Source organism: Rhipicephalus microplus, chromosome 7 (genome assembly GCF_043290135.1).
Source record: "Rhipicephalus microplus isolate Deutch F79 chromosome 7, USDA_Rmic, whole genome shotgun sequence".
In the NCBI taxonomy this organism is placed as follows: domain Eukaryota; kingdom Metazoa; phylum Arthropoda; class Arachnida; order Ixodida; family Ixodidae; genus Rhipicephalus; species Rhipicephalus microplus.
The window spans coordinates 46,917,470-46,922,489 of NC_134706.1; the positions used below are offsets into that span (position 1 = coordinate 46,917,470).

General features: G+C 47.7%; 1 long non-coding RNA gene across 2 annotated transcripts in view; it reads right to left on the minus strand.

The window, feature by feature from the left end:
- The window catches only part of LOC142767443 (uncharacterized), a 525,683-nt gene that overhangs the window by 77,922 nt on the left and 442,741 nt on the right, over nucleotides 1–5,020 (minus strand). The gene's annotated exons all lie outside the window — the stretch shown is intronic.

The following is a 5,020-nucleotide window of genomic DNA, read 5'->3' on the forward strand; positions in this document are numbered from 1 at the left end:
TTTTTCGCAAACGGAGGCTGCGCAGCGAGTGAGTTAGCTTTGTACGTCCTGTAACTACAACAGAAGTGTTCCGGTGAAAGTCTAAGGCATACAATGCTCCCCACCAAGAGATAACCACGCGCAAACCTAAGCGTCTACCTCTGATCTTCCACGGGGCAAAGTACGCGTGGGAAATGAACGCATGAGTGCACGTTGCCGCTTCGTGATAACCTGGAGATGCCCGCTCGCTGCACCATCTGGCTGGTAATGCTGAAAACACGATAGTTCCCCCGAGATGGAACTCGCTAGCGGTAAGCGCTAGACATAAATAGCTTGCATTTCAACGTTGAAGGAGGTGCTTCTTAATGGGTCAGTGGCTAATGCCACGCGCGCACAAGCAAGAGGTCATACGTTTGATTCCACGTGGTGGAGTCTCTTTCTGGATAATATTTCTTGCTTGCATTTTTATATATATAGATACGTATAGATAAGTTAAATGACGGTGGTCGCGGACGCCGGTGGTGAAATCTTGCCGTGAGTGTCCAGAGAGTTTCAATCACAATAATAGGAATTTCGTGAAAATGCTGAGTGCTACACCCAAAATTTCACCTCAGTTCTCGTCACACCTTTCAATTTCATATCACACACAGTTTTGTTTTTTCGTTTACGCTCGCGTAATTGCAGTTACAACATTGGAGTAGACAGCTATACTTTATTAAAAAAAACTCGCTTTGGAAACTCCAGCTGGTCAAAATTACCGGAGCCCTCCACTACGGCGTATTTCATAATCACATGGTGGTTTTGGGACTTTACACACTACATATCAATCAATTGAATAGCAGCGTGAGTTAAATTTTGCGCCTGAAATACACACAAAAAACAACAGGAAGCAAGAAGAAGAATCAAAAGCGGATGTATTTTTCCTAATCGGTAGCTTAGGTCAGGTCATCAGTGATGGAATAAGCGTATTGATGATTCAATCGCAACGCTATCGAAAGGCCATTTAATTTTAGCGGTTTACCACACTGTGGGCGAGTCTGATCAATGCCACCCATAAAAATATTTTCAGGCCTGCTCACTGTCGCCGTGACGTCACTCTTCTTTATCGAGCGAGCGCTCGTACGGCAGCCCGTGAATCCATCGCCACTATCGTCTTCCGTTAGAAGTTAAAGCATTCGGGTGTTTATTATGTTTTTTTTTTTTTGCCTCTGGAAAGTAGCTGCTTTAAGTAATGTATCGCGCTTTGAAACTTTCTAGTGCTTTATCTGTGAGTCATTTCTTCCACCAAAAAGTAAAGAAAAACGCCATTGTGTGATACCAAACGCGTGATCGATTTATGAAAGCTAACATGGTGGCCCAATGATGTTCATTTTTCATTTATTTATTTCATTTATTCATTGTTTATTCTGCAAATAGATGCACTGGCGTGCTCGCGCACGCACACATACACACACACACACTATATAGAAGATGCGCAAAAACAGTTCCCGCTCTTATGCTAAGTTTCTGCACTTTGCTCAGTTACCGCTGTTGTTCTCCTTTAATCACCTGTCTTCATACAGATGTAGTTACTTAAGAGTGTGTTCACTGCTGCCAAAAGTATGTCAATCAGCGCAATGTCAGGGTGATGACCATTGCAATAGACATCGAAATCTTGCGTTCCACAAAAATTTCTTGTGACAGACACAAGAAGCGGTATTTCCAACTATGATTTGGCCTTTCTCACACTGGTACGTATTCACTCATACATTGGGACATTGCAAAAGCCCATCACCACTGCGCCAAGCGTAAGCCACGTAGCCCCAATGGGTGCTTCTACTGTCCCGCTGTTTGATTGATATGTGGGGTTTAACGTCCCGAACTCACCTTATGATTATGAAAGACGCCGTCGTGGAGGGCTCCGGAAATTCTACCACCTGGGGTTCTTTAACGTGCACGCATATCTCAACACACGGACCTACAACATTTCCGCCTCTATCGGAAACGAAGCTGTCGCAGCCGGGATTCTAACCCGCGACCAGCGGGTCAGCAGCCGAGAACCTTAGCCACTAGACCACCGCGGCGGGGCGAATGTCCCGCCGGTTATCGGATGGATTCATTTGTTTGGCTGTGTATTTCAAATATGTTGGCTTAAAGCGGAGTTCACAAAACTGAAAACTCATGTCAATTTAAGAAAGCGCTTTACCGTATGTAGGTGTCTACGGGCATCTAACATCAGCTGAAGTTACACCAGTACCTACAAGAAAACATGTTAGACTAAAGTGCTGGCGAGGCTGATGCAAAATTATATTTCCACAAAAAAAAAGTGGTCGAAACACCAGCAAGGAAGTGCTGTGCTTGAAACCAATGTTCTAAGCAATGCACCAGCACTCCTTTCTTTTTCTGAACCAAGTAAGTTGGTTAAGAAATAGCACCTCACCCGCGGTGTTATCCGCAAATAGCGAAATGTGTGCATACCATGAAAAAAAAAAAAAAACACGCCTTTTCTGATATTGTACTGCCACGCGCGTTTATTGCTCCAGTGTCAGGACTTACGCAAGCATGTCCGAAGCGCACATGACATCTCTATTTTAGAGCAAGAACGGAACCGGAACATGTTAGAGATGGCGCAATTGGAACTACTGAGGAATACGTAGTACGTACGTACCTTCGGCTCACGAAGAGAACGGACGTCCACGTGATCTTGACAAACGGCACTCTCTCATTTAATTTCTCGGTCGTCTTCAAGATACGAGAACACTCACACCCTCGGTCTACTGTCGTAATTCCCGCATCGATTCGGCAGGCAGCATCGCCCGTATTTGCAGCCGTACACTGGGCGAATATCCAGTGCGCATGATGTGCATCACGTGTACTCACGCTGCTGTGCACACACACATACACACACAGAAAAACACGGTCTTGTCCAGTCACGAACAAGCACGCCACGGAAATGTTCGTCCGGATTGTCAATTCACTTCTGTCGAGCGGCATGTGCAAGCGTAGGCACGTCCGCGCACTAAATAACAGCGGTAGAAAGGTAGTGACGTCAAATCTCGCGGCAAGAACAGTGATAAGCTATTGAAATATCTAAGTGGCATTGGTCCATTGCGGTCATAGTTTTACTTATGCGACCGAAAAGTTTCAGGTACCATAATTTTGCATCACTTCGCTGTGGTGCCACTGTTGCGTCAAACGAACCGGCGCTCTGCATTCTCGACGCATTCTCACGCGGTGTCCTAGCGGCACATTATCCGGTATTTTGAAGGGAGCATCACAGGACGTGGCCCATTACGCAAGTATGGCCGATGGCGACGCAGGCCTCACAGGTGTTACTCGGCAATTACAAGCGTTTACCCAAGTTCCAAAGGAGCAGACGAAGCAAAGTGCATTGGTGCGAACTAACGCAGCACCTTTCCAACACCATCTGATTCGCATTCACATCTCCTGTTCGTAACGCGAAAATTGCGCAACCCGATGTCCTGTCACCTCGCGCTGGCCGTCCGTTGCATGGGGATCGCTACTGAAGGTCGAGAACTCCATTTCAGCGGTGGTCGGCAGAAGAAACAGGGAGGGTTAAATAAGATGACAGTGGACAAACAAACAAGATTCCTTACGCAATTGTCTGAACATCTGAAAGCCAAAAGCAGGTTTCTCAGTCCATTTTGTTGATCTCGATGCAAGTTTTCAGAATGTGAATCACTTAGTGAAAATCAAACAAAGGATTAAGTACATAATAAGAATATACAGAAGAAGGTCCCGCAGTCAAAGACTGAAATAAGACCTCCACTACAAACGCCGTTTTGCAATTCCTCCAAGATCGTAGGAACTGCCTTCAACCCACGCAGTTAGCACATCCTCCTCGATCGGAAGAATAAAAAGCTTTCGGCAGCTCACATAATCTTGAAGTGGGTCCATGATCGGCGCTCATTTTGAACAAGTGATGATGTCAAGTAACGAGGTCACCATGCGACATGACGTCATCGTAACGTCACGAGATTTCGCACACGCGACGACATGAAGCCACAGGTTGACGCCATCACATGAAGGTTTATCGCATGACTTGTGTTGACGACACCGATGCCGACGGTCACTATCCCCAGTTAATGAAGTTTTGAAGGTTAGCGTGTCACGATGGTGGCAGACATAGGCGTGTGCCTGGAGAAGTAGGGGACGGTGGGGGAGAGGCTGCACTACCTAGTCGCCTAAGAGAAGAAGCCTAAAATTTACGCGGTACATCGACTTAGTAAGGGAGAAGGCTGCAATGAACCTCCCCCCGCCCCCCTACATAAATCCCTGCGCACGCCAAAAGTAGCTCCTGATAACGGGAATTGGCGCTGTATTGATGAAAAGTTCGTCGCTTTTCGTTTTTCGTGCATCTAGTCGTTAACCTCAAGGGGACAAGTATCTAGGGCAACGCCCTGCAGTGGCTGGATGACGAAGATAGCCAAGTGGACTGTGGTACAGACAATGCAGGCACGATCCCCCTTCTTCCTGGACTCTTGCGCGGGAGTACAAACTTTCATGTCACAGCCTTCGTATTGCATTTCTTGTGGCTGTCATTCACGTTCACAGCAGCCCAGAGAAGATCATGGCGGCTCCCGGGGAGCCCTCGTTGATACAAAGTGCCTCGAGTGCACGTAAAGTCACATGACACTCGCTTCCGGAAGCCGAGGGCGCGTGCGGCTCACGAAGACAATTGGGTGCCAAGAAGGGGAGAAAAGACGTGCTAGGGAAGCGCGCATCCGAAAGGGAAACCAGGAGCGAAGAGGGAAAATGGTGGGGAGACGTGGGAAAGGGGAACGAAGGCAGAGGGTTCGTGGTCTTTCGTAATGCAACAGGTCGGATCACGAGGCCGGACACGAGAGCGAGCCGGTATGCGCGGACAGGAGGGAGTGATGACTTCGTAAAGGCGGAGCACTGTGAAGAGGGAGGGTGCTCATCGAAAGAGAAGGAAGAAAAAGTGGTGGGAAAGAGACCACGCGGGCGCTGCGCTTCGATCCCGGCAGCGTCGTATAAAACGGGGCACGCTTCGGCTCGCTCCGACCGTCGGTTGTTCGAA